This window comes from Carassius auratus, chromosome 28 (assembly GCF_003368295.1).
Source record: "Carassius auratus strain Wakin chromosome 28, ASM336829v1, whole genome shotgun sequence".
NCBI lineage: Eukaryota > Metazoa > Chordata > Actinopteri > Cypriniformes > Cyprinidae > Carassius > Carassius auratus.
In genome coordinates this window covers 2371333-2392926 of record NC_039270.1, presented here as the reverse complement: position 1 = coordinate 2392926, position 21594 = coordinate 2371333, and the positions used below count along the sequence as shown (strand labels likewise).

The following is a 21594-nucleotide window of genomic DNA, read 5'->3' as shown; positions in this document are numbered from 1 at the left end:
ATTAAGATGTTTTATGGACGTTCAGGTCTGACTGGACCGATCTTGAATCTTTGTCAAGATGTGTTAAACCTAATTGATTGCCTTTCACGATGTTACACAGTGGGTGTGTGGTTATTTTATATGCAGGCTTATACACTTAAACTATGCAGCAACGCATTTAGACGTCCAGAAGACGACGCACTTAGACATCAAGGGACGTGCAGAAAACACGTGCAGTTCATGTCCAGAAGACGTAAAAGACGTCGGTTCAACTTTCATTTTGGAACTATTTTTCAACCATGACGGGACGAGTCGGACGTGAACGTTTCCTGGGACAGATCATTTCTCGGAAGGCAGGGCTTATCCTAGGGGAGGCACTGCCTCCCCCTGACAAGCCCCTGCTCTCGTCGCTTCGCTCCAGTCCAGCGGGAGGAGCTTAACACATATGTTTGTTTGACAAACATCATTACACCTAAGAGGAAGAAATTTCATCACGCTCTCTGTTGTTGTTATTTCGGTGTGCTGTCTTAATAAAAACGGTTACATGGTTCTAAAAATTTTTAAAAAATATATATATACGGTTTTTGAACCAGTTCAGTAAAAACCTGTAATATTCTCGTCCACACATTGGCTACGTTTTGAAGCGAGCAGGAATATCTGGAGGAGTTTATCATCTGAACTGAGATCTGCTGCTGTGAAGATGGAGTTTGTTAAAGAGGAGAGAGAAGAGAACACGAGTGAACCAGAAACCATCACAATAAAACACGAGGAAACAGAAATAAAACACGAGGAACCAGAAACCTGCACAATAAAAGACGAGGAACCAGAAACTTTGAGGATAGAACACGAGGAACCAGAAATAAAACACGAGGAACAAGGAGGTTGGTGTTTATTTTAATTTATCTTTAATGAATGTTTGTGGTACATAATGTGTAGACATTTGTGTGTGTGTGTGTGTGTGTGTGTATGTGTTATATATATATATATATATATATATATATATATATATAAGCATATTAATAACTTAAGTGTGATAATGTAAGCATCGCAATCTGTACAACAATAATATGCTGTGCAGCATGGATGTGTATGGATGTGTTTGAAAAAAACAACAACAACGTTTATTTATGGTTAGTGAAGTCACTAAAATAAGGCTATGATACACACACAGAACATTTGTTCACAAAACATAACAATATTCTGTTATCATGATAAATGTTATTTTGAATAATGTGTATCACCAGACAGTTGAACAGTATTTTTTCTACTATCAAATGTGCATCAGCTACTGTTTGGTTACCCACATTCTTCAAAATATCTTTTTTTATTTTGTGTTCACCACAAGAATTATATTAAAGGGTTAGTTCACCCAAAAGTCAGGCCATGTTTTACTCACTGTCAAGTAGGGGTGTGCCGGTTTCAGAATTGGTGATGACGGTAATGACGTGAGTCAAATGTGACGGTTCATAACATAACCGTCGGGGGGGGGGGGGGGGGGTCCAAGTCAATTGGTTGTTCTTGGAGATAGTGGGTTAACTCCGTGTCAGCGCGCGCTCTGATCGGTAAAGGGGCAGAGATTTCAGACCTCCATTTATTAAGGAGATCTGTCACAAAACTCATCATCCGCGCCAACGTTTTTTGATCAAATTTCAAAGCCGCACCCGCCCGCCATCCGCTGATTGTTTTGGCGTCTATGGCGAAGCAATGCTTTGCTGATGCGAGCCGCAAAAAAAAAGCCATTGCCATTTGCCCATTAGCTCCGCCCACTACCGGAGAAAATGGTATGTCTTCTGCTTGTTCGAAAATGAATATGAATAATTCTAAATTAAATCCATTATTTTGACAGGAGAAGACAACAAAGAATAGTTTACATATAAGGTGTTGTTTAAGCGTGGTAAGACTCTCGCTCTCTCTCTCTTTGCATGTGTGAGAAACAGCGCTATCAGTAAAGTGACGGTGAGTCGTGCACCTTCACAAAGAGTTTACAGAGTGTCAAATACAGGTGCGCTGTGTGTCCATTGAGATGAGCTGAAAAGTTCAGATCGCTTGAAGGAGGGAGAACTCTGAAGCTCAGATGCTGAAATTAATGCAAGCGTCATGCGCTTCAGTCTATGTAGTAAACAAACCTGCACGTCTCTGCCATTCATTAATTCACACAGAGACGCGCAGAACACGGATTTATATTTTAAACAACTTTTGCGGCTTAACATTTACAGATACTGGTCCATATGGATATTTAATTTGATTATTTTATGCTAACTTTGGCAAATTCCATGACTGTCCATATTAAAATGCAAGTTTCATTTTCATGACTGGATTTCGAGATTCCGTCCTTGTTTTTTGCTTCATGGAAATCATAGAGCAAATTTCAAAGCCGCACCTGCCCGACATCCACTGCTTGTTTTGCGGTCTATGGCGATGCAATGCTTTGCTGATACGAGCCGCAAAAAAAAGCCATTGTCTGTTCTAGAAAGGATGCAGCAAAGATATTTAATGCTAAAGTATGAGGCATAGGCCTACGCTGAGTTTCATTTGCGATGAGATGTGCTCTAGGTCACAGTGCAGTGCAAGCGGCGCGCTGGTGCTTCCATGTCACGGTTATCATTGTCTGCTTTACTTGCTTTTTATTTATTAAAATACATGCAATTGGTTGATGAAACATTTATTAAAATTAAGATAAAATTTGTACAAAACGAAATTCGTTTTTAAGAAAGGTTTTCTACGAAGCAAAATTTAATGAAGTGGTAAATATCATGTCTGACGATTTACAAAACTTCATTAAGTGGTAAAAACCATGTCTCCCGATATATTGCGCATCTTATGATCCTATCTAAAAAAATGAAAATAATTTTTGATAAAAAATGTTTGTAAAAAATATTTTAATGACACGGTTTTGGCGGTTATAGAGTTCTAATGACGGTGTTCAACTATAACCGTCGGTCTCACGGTTATATACGAACCGTCACACCCCTACTGTCAAGAACCCTTTAGGCGTATATGACTGATTTCTTTCAGATTAATCCAATCTGATTTATATAATTAACCTGGCTCTTCCAAGCAGTACAATTGGAGTAGGAGGGTGTTTTTGTTCAATAGTCCAAAAGTAGTCAAATAAACAGTGGCGGTTTCTCCATTAGGGTGATTGGGCGACGCACCACCAAAGGAAAGGGAGTGATTTTTATTCTTTTACATTCAACCACAGTGTTACGCTAGCTTTCACTGTTCTAGACTGTTTTTGCTGCCTCTAAATAGTCAAATCAGCGCCGAGTCGTGTTCTGTGTAGTACCGCCCCTTTTTGGGCGATTTCTGTCAAACTGTGAATCGCCTAGAGTGCTCTCATAGACTTCCATTCAAAGATCTTTTTTTTTCGAACTGCAGCCACTGCAATGCAATCTCAATGAGTTCCGGGAGGGCTAGCCCTAACGTGCTTTCGTCATCGTGCGTAACCTTAACTTGTGCAACTACTGGTGGGAACAGTGACATCCAATAATATTTAAAAACTATTTTTAATTTTAACAACAAGGGAAAAATTAAAAACTACTTTAATATCTTTATCAAATGTGAAAAAAAAAACAGCTATGCAAATTCAGTTGTCAGCTGAACTTGATCAACATCACGGCGAAAGTTACCTCAGCGTTGATTAATTCTATTGTGTCACTGAAAGAAATACCATTCATTTGTTGTAGCAATAAGGATAAATTGGCAATTAAAGAATTAGGACAACCAAGACCAAATTTAAACATCCAACAAGTATCTACAAAGGGCGGGAAGTCGTATAAACAAGTATTTTTGAGGAAGTTGTATGAGCAGAGAAAAAGGTTAATAGGCTGCGAAGTAGCTGACGCTTTATTCTGCTAATTTACAGCTGCAGTTTGTTACATCGCGATAGCATGACGGACATTGCATGGACAACTACAGGTGTCACCGAAATGCATCATCTCTCGGAGAAGGTGAAAAACCACGAAAGAGCAAAGATGCATATGGATAGTAGGGAGCAGTGTAATATAAGTGAGTAATTTAAGTTAGCAGTGTAATGTAAGTGAGGAATGTGATATAAATGAGCAGTAATATAAGCGAGTTGTGTAAACAGTGATTTATGTGACTTCAATTATGTCTTATTAAACTGAAATCGAAGTAAAACTTTTTTTTTTGGAAAACCACATCCTGGGTCTGTCTTCATTTGCTGCTGCTGTTAACATGCATATAAAAACATAGGAGAGCAAGAGATTGTATCCTAATGTCAGTTTATTTTTAATTAATACTATAGTAGTTCAGTTCCCTTTACATCTTTAACTAGCTGTTAATTTATCAATTGAATGGGTGAACTATGCTCATTAATCGAGCAAACATGTGCCCCCCCTGAGAGAACTGGCAGGAGCCGCCACTGCAAATAAAGCATGTGCATCTGTAATAAAAAGTGCCTCACATGACTCCGAGGGATGAATAAAGGCCTCCTGTAGCGAATCGATGTGTTTTTGTAAGAAAAGCATCCATATTTTAATTGTTATAACACTTTTTTCCTCACTTCGGCTGACTTCATGCATTCAAGACGTTCTGGGCAGATGACTTAGGACACACATGCACTTGTGAATTAGTGACGAGGTTTATGCGCATAGTCCTAGTTTAAGTCTTCATTTGAATTGTATTTCTGTGGCAGAATTACATTGCCACATGCTGGTCTGGCATGTATACTACATTTTTTTGATGTTTCGTATGGATGCAGATATTTCTTGAGACAAAAAAAAAAAGATTGGGAAAGTTCTGGCTTTGTGTGATTGTAGCTAAGTCTGTGAGGATAACCGCATTACTGCATAACTGTGGTAATTAGTTTCCGACCACTTTTTTTTTTGTTTAGTTTTTTTGCTAGTGAAAGTTATGTGGATGCTTATCAAGAGCGTGCTCACAGAAAACAGCAGGGAACATAACAGCGTTGGATGAAGTAATTAAGAGGCCGCCACTGATCTCAAATATAGGCCCTAGCCCAGAGGTCGGGAACGTATGGCTCAGGAGCTGCACCTGTCTCTTTGACAAAAATCATGTGGCTCACCTGATGTCTCACTTTTGCCAACAAATGATCTGGGGCTGAAACGATTCATTGAGTTATTAGATTACAAAAATTTATCGTGGCAAAAACTCTGCCTTGAAGCCTCGTTAAATTCCTATGACGCGCACTATATGCACAGGGATCTGAACCGTTGTTCAGTGTTCAGAAAGTACACCATAGCGCGTGATACATTTTGAATTTAGTTGATGCGATGGTGGAGTCTAAAGATGTTCATAAACAGCAGAGAATGTCTAAAGTCTGGGATCATTACATTCTTACAAAAAGAAGAGAACAAGGTGCAATGTGTCTACTGCTAAGTAGACCTGGCATTCCACATCAATACGACTTCAATGTTTCAATCTGAACCAAAAACATCGAATCCATGCTGTTTCACCAAGCGTCGCTGAAACAAGGTAACGAACCCTTAGCCTATACATTGATGTTCGGTGATTTTAATCCCATACTGTATTTGTAGCCATGTCGTGAAGCGATTTGACTGGATATGATGTTTAGCTTTGATGTTTAGTAAACGTATTCAAGTTGCAAGTGAAAATAGCCTTAAAAAAAAAAACCTTCACACCCACTACCTACCTCATTTAGGTACATTTTGATTTTTGTTTCAAGACTACAGCTGAAAAAGTCTGTTCTTATTTACATTTATTTTTTTATAAATTGGATACATTGTGTACCTGTTTGGCTTCGTATTGTTACAGTCATGTGTATGCTAGCATAGAGATTAAGCGCACGAGGAGGGTATAAATCAGAGGAGTTTAATGAACATCTGTAGAGGTAACGCTGATAACATAGACTATGTCAGGATACAACAATACTACATTAATCACGGACGAGGAAAAACTAAACAGACAGGGTATTTAAGCACACAGGAGGTAATCAGGGAAATAAAGACAGGTAGGGTTTAATCAATTAACAAAACAAGAACAGGAAAAAGACCAAATAAGGAAACTGAAAGTCACTGAAGGTAACAGTTTGCCCCTCTCGGAACGGTGCGTCCTCGCACCGCAAGAGGAATACCAGCAGAGGGAGGGTGGGGGTTCTGGAGGCGGGAATGGGGCAGGCGAAGAGGGAGCAAGGAGCTAGGAACCAGGGCGGAGTGGATGGAGGGAGGAGCCCGGAGCCAGATGGTGTTCCAGAGACCAGCCAGGATGGAGATGGATGGGACCAGCAGAAATGGAGCAGAACATTCAGGGCTGGGTGGAACCAGCGGAGAAACAGAACATTCAGGGCTGGGTGGAACCAGCGGAGAAACAGAATATTCAGGGCTGGGCGGAACTAGCGGAAAAACAGAACATTCAGGGCTGGGCGTAACCAGCAGAAAGGGAGCAGAGGAGCTGACTGGTCTAGGAGGTGGGAGTGGGAGGCTGGGAGGAAATACAGGAGGATCAGGGCTAGACGGAACCAGCGGAGACACAGGAGATTCAGGGCTGGGGGGAACCAGCGGAGAAACAGACATTTCAGGGTTTACCTCCACAAACCAGTCTATAAGGTCCTCCATATAACTTCCAGAAACCGAATTCAGCTCACCCTCAGTCGCGGGAGTGTGGGCAGGGCTTTCCTCCATGCCCTCGATCTCCACCAGTATTGCCACGACGCACAGTGTTGCCGGCTCACACACCTGGTCAGTCGCGCTCTCGAGTCCTTGCTACATGTCAGTGATTGGCTCGGGCTCTGGGGTGGGCTCTAGCTCTGAGCGGCGGGATCGCGGCTAGCTGGTCTCTGGTTCGGGAGTGGGGCTGGAGATATCCTCTTCGGCGGTGCAGAAGGTAAATGGGTAGGGCTGCTCCGAACACGATCGGCCAATCGTTAATGCACATCTCATCAGTAAAGCCAGTTCTCTAATCAGCGGTAAATTCCCTCAGGTGCGTGATTTCACATAGAGCAGCTGTTACTACACAGAGCCGTTGTTAACTGTGGTAAATTTGCACATCTTCTCAGTTGACAATGGCTCAGTGCAGTAACAGCTGCTCTATGTGAAATTACGCACCTGATGGAATGTACCGCTGATTAGAGAACCGGCTTCACGGCCGATCGTGATCGGAGCAGCCCTATAAATGGGGATCCTTTTTTCTCCAGCACCCACTCCACGAAAGCGGCAAAATCCTCTCTGGGACCGTTCACTGGTAGGCGTGCCTTACACTCGGGGAAGTGGGTAAGGCACACCAGATCAAGAAAGTTCCTAGTATGGTCCTCCAGCGAACGATCCAGTTGCTCCAGGCACAGGAGTTGGACTGCTGGGATTACCATTCCGAGAGGGGGAAAAACAAAACAAAAATGCAGCTAAACTGTTAGGTCCGTGATTCTGTTACAGTCGTGTGTATGCTAGCGTAGAGATTAAGCACACTGGGAGGGTATAAATCAAAAGAGGAGTTTAAAGAACATCTATAGAGGTAACACTGATAACATAGACTATGTACAATATCAGGATACAACAATACTACATTAATCACAGACGAGGAAGAACTAAACAGACAGGGTATTTAAGCACACAGGAGGTAATCAGGGAAATGGAGACAGGTGGGGTTTAATCAATTAACAAAACAAGAACAGAGAAAAAAACAAATAAGGAAACCAAAAGTCACTTAAGGTAACAGATATTTTATATTAATTTATTTTTGTTCTCAGGTGGGTAATTTGCAGGAGGTGCAATCCTTTTTTTATGTTGTATTAAGAGGACAAAACTAAGGCCAAATGGTCTTCACTATTTAAGTTTGTATTCATAGTTATACATGTTTTACAGTAAGTTGACTTAACTGTATTGTCATATAATTGTTGGCACTGGCACTTATAAACATTAAATGGGTAAAAAGTGCAATAAATAGGCTTAGTTTTGGAGACAAATGTTGGAGTTGGAATCAATACCTCTTTTTTTTTTTTTTTAAATCAAGCCAAATGCTTGATCATTTTACAGCCACATAATTTTTGTTATGTAATTATTTGTTTTGGTTATTTAAAAACACACAAACATCTGATTATTGAAGTAATCGAATGATTAAGTGCTAGATTAATCAATTACAAAAAGAATCAATAGCTGCAGCCCTAAAATGATCCATTACAAAAAATAATACATCACCAGAGATCAGCGATTCATTTGTTGAAGAGCCTACATAAATTATGTTTTTATTAACACGATTCGGGAGGAGCGTGTCAGATACTTAGCCTAATCAACACAGGTGGACCATAATCAAGTAATCAATCCCATAGTATAAATATCGCTGACTTACCTCCATCCATTGACAGTTTATCAACATGCTGGCTCGCTTCGTCTGTCACCTTATCACAGACCCAATTATCCTACCAACGAAGAGAGCTATACCGGGGATTTATCAGATCTGCTGCTCTTGCCAGACCTGTGATCATTCCTACCCAGTCAAACATGGCCGTTGAGCACCATTAAGCGTCATCGTGACGGCTGCTCTCCTCTCCAAGCCACACGTCGTGGCAAATAGACCGTGCAAGCCCCGAGCTCGCCTCGCACGACACAACGATCGTGCCGCCCAAGACCGAGCTCTCCTCGAGTGCTGGATTGCTGGATTGCTGGATTGCGAGCGCTGGATTCAACCAGTGTTAATTTCGTTGACTAAATATTTTCGTCATTATTTTCGTCACGAATATATTTTTGCGGACGAAAACGAAACGAAAACTAAAATAGAAGGCACTGATGGAGACTAAAACTATGACTAAATTGATTGACATTATCATCAACGAATAAAGGACGAGACGAAAATAGACTGTGACGAAAATCAAATCAGCAGACGGGAGAGATGCGAGGAATGAACAAAAGAACCGGCAAAACGGAACAGACTGCATGAGAGAAGAGAACCAATCCGAGCCTGACTTATTGAGACGTGAAGCGAAGGTTTTCAGTTTTTAAATGAGCTCCCGGGAAGACGGCATTCGAAGAGGTGATGTCTAAAAAAGCGACAAAATGTCCACAGCTCACTTCACGTTTGACGACGAACAAAACAAAACAAACTGTAAAGCACGCGGATCGCTCATTCGTGGCAAGAACACAACCAATTTGAAAAGACATTTACAGACGAGCCACCTGGACATTTTCTCAAATGTAATTTCACAACGATGTTCTTTTGTTTATTGAGCTAAGCAAAAGTGGAATACTGTAGTGCATTGATGTTGTAGCATTAAATATTACGAACTGAAAAGTACTGTAAAATAGCCCCTTCTTCAAGTTAGATGAGAGCACAATACTAATACGTAATATCATGATAAATACATTTGATTAATACTAATGTTTAGTATATTTTATAATGTTCTACTTGTTGGCAATATCACAAATATTTCTATATTAGTCATGTGAAACATGAATGTTCACATCCTATCATTATACATACTAATCTAGCAATATTGTAGTATTTAAAACATACAATATTGCTAGACAAATGAATACCTTATAAAATCTTGTTACTTTTTTTTATCCACCTAGCTGCCAACTTATTAAATTTACTTTAAATGTATGCACTTGTTGTTCAGCTCAGCTGTAAGCTTTAAGGTCCTGGACCTAACGTTATTTTTCTTTTATTGATGGTCAGTTGGCAGCTAGTTATTGTTTACATTATCATGACAGTGTTTGTTGCTGCATAAAAGCTTTTGAATCGAAATAAAGACACAGTTGTGTTGAAATAAAGTTGAATTTGTGTTTTATATATTTTGGTTAAGTTTGTTTCCTATACCAGCTGTAAAAAATTGTCTAGTAAATCTGTTATTGATTTTAGTCTTATTTTAGTCGACTAAAATACCAAGCAGTTTTAGTCGACTAAAATACCAAGCAATTTTAGTAGACTAAAATAAGACTAAAATTAAAACAAATCAGATGACTAAAACTTGACTAAAACTAAAAAGAATTATAGTCAAAAGACTAAGACTAAAACTAAATTAAAATTTCGTGTCAAAATTAACACTGGATTCAACAAGCTTGGGCCGCACCCCAGTTCTCACCGCAGCAAGCCTCTCTCACTTCCCGCAGCGGGTCAGCCTTTCCCCACGGCTTTTTCCAGCCGAGGCTCGGTTTGAGGCCGCTTTCTCTAGCGGCGCAGACCGCGTGACGTAAACCAATACAATTTCAGGCGAAGACGCTAAAAGCAGGTTCGCGGCTAAAGTTCGTTAAACGACGTCATGACGCAGTTCCGTCTTCTACTTCTACTAGTGTTTCATGGCGGTTTTGGCAAACTAGTGTAAAGGTGTGTTATCGCCACCTGCCGATCTGGAGTGTGGAGTCTTCATCCACACTGGAATGTCCAAGACATTACATTCGCCTTGCCGCGCATGTTTAAACCTCACTGAAATGAACAGACATAAGTTTCATGATAGGTAAAAAAATAAAATAAATTTGATAGCCTGAATGCACTGTAAGTTGCTTTGGATAAAAGCGTCTGCTAAATGCATACATTTTTACATTTTAATTTCCATGCAAGTATTCTGGCAGGACCAATGTATTTAGGGACCTATTTCACCATTCACTGGTGATCACTCAAAATTAATCCAAAATGCAACTGCCCTCATGTTTTGACGCAGGACAGCAAGCGTTAGTAAAATTTCTGTTGACTTTTTAAGACCGTAATACAAAAACAGGCAAGTAAATATCTTTAGAAACCACTTGGAAGCGAATAGCACACAACTGCTATTAACCCATTTGCTCGCAAACATTGCCAACGGCCCCAGTTTATCATCGTTTCACTTTCACAGCACGTTAAACATCACTCTTACTTGATCTGGACAAACCGTGCATAAATAGAAATCTAAAGACTCTAGCTTCGATATTTGACCAATGTTTCGATAAAAAATCGTTCCGTGACAGTTATTTAGTAATTTTATGTCAGGAAAACGATTCAGATTCCTGAAGGGTAAAAGTTGAAGTGTCAGCTCGTGGACAAATGTTGATCATGCATCTAGTGAGTAAGACTCATGAGCAGAACATTTTTTATTTTGGGTATGTAATTTATGTCTCCATGCCAAAAAATGGGGGGTGATTGGTAAGGGGCTACTGTTACTGCCATAATCATGTCTTTCTGTACAACGTCTTACAAGACTAAACATTCTTCATCGTTTGCAAAAGCCTCTGTTTCCACAGTCCATACTACAATGTGAAAACAATGTTCCAAATGTATCCGTCTGGAGACCGTCTAAAAAGGCCAGAGGCCAAAAGAGAGGAAAGATGCTTTTACAATAGGAACATAATAATGTGGGGGGATCCAAGATGGCGGCTTAGAGAACGGTCGCGTTATTCAGACGGTGCGGGCTATTACATTCATTTATCATTATTTTCGGCGGAGGAGCTCATTATTTTTTGTGTTGCTGGCTGCATAGTTTGCTATGAGTTTAGACACCTACTTTTTGAAGCAATCGACCAACATGCCTCAAAGGAACACTAAAAATTCGAGCAAATCAGAGACAGAGCATAACCGTGAGGGTGAGGATAATGCTACTGTTAGTTCAGATGCTAGCATCAATGTTTCCGAACCGGGCCCACGACAGATTATTAAGGAAGTCACAGAAAACATTTCGAAATTGATTGATGAAAAGTTAAGTCCACTGTCACAGCTCTTGCAACAACAGAACGAGAAGCTAGATGATCATGAAAAACGAATCACCGAAACTGAGAATCGAATTTCCGCGGTGGAAGATGCTGCCGCCCCGGTCGAGGGTAAATTGGAGACGCTAGCGAAACGAATTCGGGAATTAACAGAACATGTGGATGATTTGGAAAACAGAGGGAGAAGGAAAAACATACGTATTGTTGGGCTCCCAGAGAATGCAGAAGGTGATCGCCCTGTTAATTTTTTCGAATCCTGGCTGCCGAACTCTCTGGGCATTCAAACGAAATCTGGCCGCATGAAGATTGAACGAGCCCATCGCGTTCCAGGCAGAGCTCTCAAGACGGCATCCTCGTATCCAAGGGCAGTTTTGGTGAGATTTCATAACTACGTAGACAAGGAACGGGTCATCGCAGCAGCGAGAGATTTGGGTAACGGTGAGAAGGCTTTGATGTTCGGAAACTCCAAGGTGAAAATTTTTCAGGATTTTTCAGCCGCGGTTTTGCGTAAACGCAAACAATTTGACGAGGTCAAGAAGCGTCTGAAGGCAGCCGGTGCCACTTATGCGCAGCTTTATCCTGCATCTCTCAAGGTCACATATCGAGGAGCTACTAACGTGTTTCAGGATCCAATTGAGGTGGACAAATTCTTGTCGTCGCAGGAGGGAATATCCCTGTGAATGTTTTCATTTGTCATGCTGGCAATGAAAAGGACTTGGGTATGTGTACGCCACAATATGTAGACAGATACACTTTTTCTTTTTCTTCTTTTCGGCTTTGGTTAAATTAGGCCCTCTGTCACATGGACATGCAGTGTGCGTTTAAGGTCCGCAGGTCTGTCAGCGGTACGGGGTAACCAACTTTCTTTTGTCGTTCAGGGTCCCTTTTACACTGAATTGCGTTTTTTGAACCATTTCAGAGTAATGACTGGTTCTAATCTGAGTACAGTTTGTACTGTTTCTTGTATTATAGTTACGTGTTTATTGTTGTTGTTGTTTTTGTTTTGCACTTTTCAGCTCACCTTTGATGTTAACATGGGACTGTATTTCTGCTATAGGAAACATTTTTGTCGGGATTTGTTTTTGTTCTTCTTCTTTTTCTCCCTTATTATAAAACATGTCAGTTAGTATGCTTAAAATTTGTTCCTGGAACGTTAATGGGATACATACACCCGTGAAGAGGAAGTCAATTCTCACATTGCTTAAAAAGGAGAATGTTGATATAGCCCTTTTACAAGAAACTCATCTTGATGATAAAGAACATCTTAAATTGCAACAGCTGGGCTTTAGTCATGTCTTTTTCTCCTCATTTACATCGAGGAGTAGAGGAGTGGCCATTTTGTTAAAAAAATCTTTACCTTTCAGGCTGATAAATTGTATCAAAGATAAAAATGGGCGTTATGTGATTGTGAAGGGTTTGCTGCAAGACGAAGAAATCGCCATTATGAATGTATATTTTCCCCCTGGTCATCAATGTGATTTTTTAACAAATGCATTCGTCAAATTGATGGAATTCAAGGTTACTCGTTCTATTGTGGGAGGAGATTTTAACTGTCAACTGAACCCACTTATGGACAAATTACCTTCAGGTTTGACTCCCTCATTTCAGGCTAAATTTATTAATTCTTTATGTGAAGATTTGGATTTTGTTGATGCATGGCGTGCACAGCATCCAGCTGATAAAGAATTTACTTTCTATTCTAAACAACATTGTTGCCACACAAGAATAGACTTTTTCTTTGTTCCTAAGGGACTGTTACAATTTATAGATTACAGCGCTATTGGAAAAATTATAATTTCAGATCATGCTCCTGTTTTTTTACATTTAAAGTTGCAGAGTCCTTTTAATCAAACGAGGAATTGGAGATTTAACCCTTTCATTCTTAAGGATAGCAAATTCTGTTCTTATTTTATGTCAGAATTCCAATCTTTTTTTGCTATCAATTCTCCCTCTACAGAAGATAAGTCTCTGCTATGGGAAACGATTAAAGCTTTTTCAAGAGGTCTTGTAATTTCTTACACCTCTAGTAAGAGGCGGAGGCAAATAGAACAGAAGAACATTCTAGATACAAAACTTAAACGAGCAGAGAGTGATTATGTTCAAAATCCGAAGTCAGCAAAATTAAAGGAAATTACTGCTTTACGTTCTGCTTTAGAGTCCTTGCATATAAGTTCTGCTGAGAGAAAAGTTAGGTTCGCTAAACAAAGGCTCTATGAACATGGTGATAAGCCAGGGAAATACCTGGCTTATCTTACTAAGAAAAAAGCAGACTCACAAATGATATCTTCAATCAAGGATGATCAGGGGCATTCTTCTTCTGATGTTACAATAATTAACAATACATTTGTTAACTTTTTTAAAACACTATATAAAGCAGAGTCCCCATGTAACTCATTAAGCCTTATGGATGTGTTTTTTTCTAAAATAGAGTTACCTTCTATATTGGAGGATCAGAAGCTTGCTCTTAATGGTCCTATTTTAAAGGAGGAAGTGTTATCAGCAATCGGGAGTTTGCACACTGGGAAAGCCCCTGGTCCAGATGGACTAAGTTCTGAATTTTATTCAGAGTTTCAAGATGTTTTGGTAGATCCTCTTTTAGAAATGTTTAATTATTCATTAGAGAATGGTATTCTACCTCCTTCCTTACGGGAAGCTAATATTTCTCTGATACTTAAAAAGGGAAAACAACCAGAAGATTGTGCCTCTTATAGGCCAATATCCCTATTAAATTGTGATTTCAAAATTCTTTCTAAAATTCTTGCTAAAAGGCTTGAAGACTTACTCCCTCAACTTATTAAAGAAGATCAAACTGGTTTTATTAAGGGACGTAACTCTGGAAATAGTATTCGTAGACTATTAAATATTATTCAGTTTTCACATGAGCAGAAAATGGACAGTCTTGTTGTCTCAATGGACGCAGAAAAGGCGTTTGATCGAGTTGAGTGGCCTTACTTGTTTTATACATTATCTAAATTCGGTCTGGGTGAAAAATTTGTTAGTTGGGTGAAGCTGTTGTATACAGGCCCTCTTGCTGCTGTTATAACTAATGGCTTACGTTCTTCCAGTTTTGGGATCAGTAGGGGCACTCGACAAGGCTGTCCATTATCACCCCTTCTTTTTGCTTTAGTAATAGAACCTTTGGCTGAGGCAATTAGGTCAAATCCAGGTATACATGGTTTGGCTATAGCCAGTAGGCAACATAAGATTAATCTTTTTGCTGACGATGTGCTCGTTTTCTTATCTAAACCGGACATATCTATAATTAATCTCATAAGTGTCATTAAAGATTTTAGCGTCTTCTCAGGCTATAAGATTAATTTTAGTAAATCTGAAGCTATGCCACTTGGTAACCTACAAACTGTCCCTTCAGGTTCACTTTCTTTCCCATTTAAGTGGTCTACGATGGGCTTTGTATATCTGGGAATACATATAACCCCTAAATTTGACCAGATGTTTAAATCAAATTTTACTCCTCTTTTTAATCGTATTAAGCTTGATCTAGAAAGATGGAATACTCTACCTATTTCTTGGCTGGGGCGCATTGCTCTTTTGAAAATGAATGTTCTCCCAAGATTATTATACCCGATTCAGATGATTCCAGTTCTTTTCTTACAGAAAACATTAAAAGATATAGACAGATGGTTCAGTTCTTTTATATGGGCTAATAAAAGACCTCGCCTTAGGATTAATATATTGCGTTTACCAGAGGATATGGGTGGCTTGGGTCTTCCGGATATTAGAAGATATCAACTTGCTGCCCATTTACGTTATATAACTACCTGGATTTCTGAAGACCCAACTTCATTGTGGCTGGATATAGAGTCCTTTCAATCACAAGTCCCTCTTCAAAATTTGCTTTTTATTAAAAAAATGAAGACAGTTAGAGTAGCTTGTACAAACCCAATTACTGTAAATTCTGTGAAAGCTTGGCAGTCTGTTAGGCGATTTGAGGGCAAATCATGTTTAACATCGCTTTATACTCCAATATGTAACAATCTAGATTTCCCCCCAGGTATCAGTGATTCACGTTTTCGACAGTGGGCTCTTAAGGGGCTTTCTAAACTAAAAGATCTTTTTGATAATAATATTCTTATGTCTTTTAGTCAGATTTCCCAAAAATACAACTTAGATGGGCTGGATTTTTTCCGCTATTTACAAATAAGAAATTATATTCAAAAGGATACAACACTTCTTTCTAATGTATGTTCTTCAGAAATCGAGAAGCAGCTTTTCGAAATGCACTCGATTAAATCTATAAGAGTGTTTTATGATGTGTTATCAGAGTATCTTGACACTTCCACTCATTTTCTTAAAATAATTTGGGAAAAGGAATTTAATATACAAGTAACAGAGGAAGATTGGTGTACGGTTTGGGAAAATGCAAAGAGTCTGAGTATATGTAATAAAGTAAGAGCTATCCAGCTCAAGATTCTTCACAGAGCTCACATTTCTCCTTCCCAGCGTAGCAGATTTAGGGCTGATTGCTCTCCTTTCTGTCCCAAATGCAAGACAGAAATAGGTAGTCTTACTCATTGTTTGTGGTTTTGTAACAAGATACAGAGGTTCTGGTGGGGAGTTTCTGAAGAACTGAACAAAATTTTGGGGGTTACTTTGGTTCCAGATCCAAGGACTTATTTGCTGGGAGTGTCTCCTCCTGTGGGTCTTGATAAGTGCAAAATTAGGCTTTTTAATATTCTGATTTTCAGTGCAAAGAAATGTATACTTTTAAAATGGATATCAGATAAGGCTCCCTCCATTAGGATGTGGCATCAAACTATTCTTGAATATCTGTCGTTAGATTACCTGACTTGTATTGTACATGATAAGACTGGAAAGTTTCATAAAATTTGGGAACCTTTTATGACATATGTTGAATTTGACATTGCTTCCATCCTGACAAGAGGATTTATCTGAGGGTATTATAATCTCTAATATTTTTTTTTCCCGACTTAGTGAATTCCCATGTATGTGTATAGAAACTATGTAACCCTTACTTTTAGGGTGTGAGCTGATTTTGTGGTTTTTTTTTTTTTTTTTTCTGCTTTTTGTTTTTGTTTTGTTTTTGTTTACTTGTTATTGTCATTATATTATCACAATTTTGTAAGGATGTTATTTCTTTGTGAAAAGTGAAAATAAAAAAAAATAAAAAAAAAAAAAACATAATAATGTGGAAAAAGCTTTAGGAATTGTCAAATCAGGCAACCAATTGCTAAGCTGACAACACAGTAGGGTACCCATTTTTTTTTTTATAGCTTGCCCTATCAAATGTTACTTACCCTTTTAACTCTTCCCGCAGCCAACATCTATAGCAGCCGAAGCAAGCTCCGCAGGCGGCCCAAGCAGCTATCTCTCCTCCGCTCCGCTTCCCATGCTCCCCTTTACTTCTCTGTTCTCTGCATCTCCCCACTGCCGAAGCAGTGTCTGCTCCCGCAGGAGACTTTTCTGTATCTCCTCACTGCCTCACATCACCTCCGCTTGAAAGGTATGCCATGCATCCTAGGTTGCGGTGATAGTATCATGTATCGACGATAGCCAAGACGATATTTGGCTCATTCTCCAATCAATGTTTTTTATTATCATTATTAGGCGGCCTACCATAAATCAGCTATCAAACTACTCCGTTATCCCATCTCAACACTGCATTTCATGCTCGCCTGTGCTCTCAAAGTATGATTCGAGTCCGTAGGTGGCAAAGAAGTCTCTATCCACAAATAGACATACATCGTTGCAGATATAAGGTATTCCATTGTACTGTAACAGGTAATCCGATACGTGCCATATTTTAAACAAGCTCTCACTAACGGAGTTTAATGCCACAGTTATGTTAGACTGCATCTCATTCGGCGCGTCGGTCCCATCATGAGGCACGTGGTCCGGAGCGTGCATGACCAAGGCATCAGTTCAACCGAACTCCCTCCATATATATGAACTTAGCTGTTTTTGAATACCTTATATTTAAAGCGTTCGTTTACATCCATATTAGTGTTAAATCGTTGGACTTTAAATGAATTCTACTATTGTTTTTGCACCGTTGACTGATTTTGCACATTTTTTTAACATTTAGACTGATAACTTCCATGCGCAGATGCGGAAAATTTGTCACCAGACAAGTGAGATGACAGTAGTGTCAACTACATGAACTAGCTGTTTTAAATATAGTATTTTATATTTAATGTCAGTTTATTAGTACGTCTTAGTACAGTTTTTATAGTAAGCTCTGACAAGAATAAAGAATCTTTCTCTTACTCCACCCATGCACGATTACATCATTGATATGTACCATCGATCTCATATGCCGACAATTTGACAATGACCACATCGCTGATTCATGGCACCTATTCGGGGTACACTGGTACAGGAAATTCAATTTATTTTTTGCACGCTTAATTTCGAATACAATGAATGCACCAAGATTTTTCTGACTCTTTATCGGAAGCAGCTCAACAGATTTGCTAAACAATTATTCAAGTAAGCCTCACAGTGTCTACCCTCGTAGACAACCAAATCGTCCTTAGTATTGAACTCCCTGTCAGGCGGTGCAAGAGTGCTCCCGGTTGAGCCAACCTTTGCCTTCTCCATTCAACTATCAGCAAAGCTTACTCGTATGACATCGCGAGTATTAAACTCCTGTCAGATGCTGCAAGAGCTTTCCCGCTTAAGCAATCTCTGACTTTCCATCTGACCACCAGCAAAGCTTACCCGATTAAAAAAAAAAAATTTATTTCAGTCTGCGACACGTACCTATCGAACACCAATGAGTACATCGCAGCTAAATCAAATTTTCCCTCCGATGGCAAGATGTACCCATCCAATACCGCAATTTAAGCTTTCGCCGAACACCAACGGGTGCTTTGCAGCTAAAACAATCTCAATTTTCCATCTGATGCCTGGAGAGACTACCCATCCGGTGTCTCACAAAAAAAACACCGGATGCCGGCCATAGCCTCCTGGCCAGATAACCTTAACTTTTCTATCCTATGGTTGGTGAGGCTTCTCTGTTCGATGCCAGGAGCTCGAGCTCCCATCGGATGCTGACGAGAGCCTCCTGGCCAGACAACCTCACCTTTTCCATTCTGCGGCCAGCAAGGCTTACCTGTTCGTTGCCAGGAGCCACACTCCCTTCAGACGTAGGTGAAAGCCCCGGCTACCTTTCTTGCCTTTCTGTATTACGTACGGAGAGGTTAACCCATCCAATGCATGGAGTCAGGGTTCCAATTGAACGTAGATGAGAGCCTCCCGGCTAGAAAACCTTACCTTTTCCGTCTTTTGGCCAGCGAGGCTTAACCGTTTGATTCCCGGAGCTAAGCTTCTGTCGGACAAAAGTAAGAGCCTCCCGACTAGACAACCTTTTCCATCCTTCAGCCAGAGAGGTTTACCGATTCAGTTTCTGGAGCTAAGCTCCTATCGGACATCGGTCAGAGCCTCCCGGCTGGACAACCTGACCTTTTCCATCCTTTGGACAGCGAGGCTTACCCTTTTGACGGGAGTGCTCCCATCGGACACTGGCGAGAGCCTCCTGGAAAGACAACCTTTACCTTTCCAGTCTACTATCATCGAGACTTAACCCTTTCGATGCGTGTGCTCCCTGCGGACGTCGGTAAGAGTCTCTCGGCCACGCAACTTACTTTTGCATTTGACGGTAGGCGAAGCTTAACTGTCCGACGCTACGAGTCTCGACCTCTCGTCAAATCCTGCAAACAAACAAAAAAAAACCTCTCCACTACCCTGACATCTTTTAACCCTGCCTGGCGAGGCTTACCTGTTCTATGTTCTGAGTTTAAAGCCCCATCAGATGCCGCGAGAGTCCTCCCTGTCGGGTTTTCCTTTCCACTCTCCCCGTCCGGCAAGGCTTACCCGTCTGATGCGTGCGCTCCCTTCAGACATCTGGCGAGAGTTCTCCCTGTCGGGCCTATGCTTGCCGGCCGCAAGCGAGTCTCATCCATCCGATGCCGTGAGTCGGGATCTCCCTTCGGATGTCGCCAGAGTCCTCCTTGTCGGCCAGCCCAAAGCTTTTTATCTGCCAAACTGAGAGGACCCAGACATCCGTCATCCTGCGTCTCAATTGGCCACTAGGGCTCACCGTTCCAAAGCCACAAGCTCCCGGTTGAGCATCGGCTCGAGCACTACCGACCGGGCGCCAACAACCTACTCTTCCAATGCCTAAGTCGCTCCCACCGGAGTACGTAGGCCCTTCCGGCCTGCCAACGAGACGACTTCTAAGAAAATCAAATCTGGCCCCGCCAGTACTCTATGCTATTTTTTGGGGGGTGTTCTTTAAACTGGCGGCTGTCCTCTTGTACATTTGCTTCTTGGGGGGTACTCTAGGTTCGGGCCATTACCGAGCTCGGAGCCCTTCCCCGGACTGCATGCCAAATACGCATACCATACCTCATATAATAATATGTAAGCGTGAACTAGTGAAATTATGTTTTTAATAACAAGATTTGGGAGGAGCGCGTCAGATACTTAGCCTAATCAACACAGGTGGACCATAATCAAGTAACTAATCCCATAGTATAAATATCGCTGACTTACCTCTATCCATTGACGGTTTATCAACATCCATCCTCCACTCCATCTCCTCACTTTGAGTTCACCTGATAAATAGACGGGGAAGGGGGGGTACTCTAGGTTCGGGCCACTGAAGTGACACTGAAGTGCTTTAAAAAAAAATTTTACCACTCTGAAATATTTTTTTATTAGATATAAAAATACATGAAATGAGTCCTGGAGCAATCTAGAAAAGTAGTGGGTTGATAGCCACATGTCTCATGCGTTTCTATTTCAAATCTGAATAAAATATCATTAAAAATGAGACTCGTGCAAATATTTTTATGAGACTGTTTACACCCCCCACCCCCCAAATATAAGAAAATATATTTCTCAATAGTATTGAAGGCTTCTACAAACTATTAAGTCCGTAAACGTACCACTGCATAGTTTTTTTCAATTATAAAACACTAGACAGAAACGTAGATATCATATAAGTGATTTATTTGAGCACTAAAAAATACAATAAGAATAATTTGAGTAAGAACATTCACCGTTTTGGGCAGCTCCAGGACAGCGGTCTTTACAAACACGCTGCTGTCTGTGAGCGGGTCAGAGTAATGTCAGAGACAGTTTACTTTGGTAACGTCACGCTGCAGTGTTTGTTAGAGCTGCCAACTTCTCCACCCCATTTACAGAGTGAAATTCTTTGACTTCCTTTATCTCCCAAGACTTTTGTTGAATCTCCCAAAAGTTTTGGCTTGGGGTGCTTCACATGCACTTTCCACTGCACCAATAACACGGGTCTGCCCGTAGTTGTGCCTGACTTTAAATCGGCGCTACTAAACACGGATATCGGCCGATGCTGATATATTAAAAAATGACAATTATCGGCCCGATATATCATTCCTATAGCAACTGCATTAAATTTTTTCAGTCAAGAGCAGTGAATGATTTTTCTCTTTGTGTTTTGTTGTTTTATCAACATTAAATAGTTCACCCAACCTGTCATTTCTGTCATAGTGTTTTGTTTTTATACCACCATTTACTCACTCAAAACTGGTTTTAAACCTGAATGAATTTCTTCTTCTGAACGTTTTTCACTCAACTGTTCACTTTCATTTTTAGACATAACCAACTTGGGTCTACATGTAAATCTTGTGTTTTTGACAGTATTAGCACAAAAGATAACTTAGTTCAATAATCAGGCGCTGTTTGACAGGCTGTAGCTCACACGCTTCGGGTGTATGCGGCGCTCAGAAAAAGCACAGGTAAGACCAAAACATGAATGAAAACTTTAAAAGCACACTCTGATAACGAAAGAGTAACTCTAGCACGAAGTTATAACTGCTGTGAATGCATGTGGCGTTGTACAGTATATGATGGACCAGAACTGCAGCTGATAGAATGTGGGCTGTAGCACTGTACTATGCTTCTGCAAAGCGTTAGCACTCTTTAGCTTGTCATTAGCATTTTCATTCGAACCTATCACTGTTTTCTTTTCTCCTCTCCTCTC

The 21594-nt window shown here is 40.4% G+C and overlaps 1 protein-coding gene across 1 annotated transcript in view; it reads left to right on the top strand.

Moving 5' to 3' along the window:
- The first annotated feature begins 809 nt into the window (after nt 1-809).
- Nucleotides 810-21594, top strand: part of LOC113047436 (zinc finger protein 208-like) — a 39131-nt gene continuing 18346 nt past the window's right edge. The window contains exons 1-2 of the mRNA XM_026208802.1: nt 810-860; nt 16885-17070. The gene's annotated coding sequence lies outside the window, so the exon portion shown is untranslated. The remainder of the gene's footprint in view (nt 861-16884; nt 17071-21594) is intronic.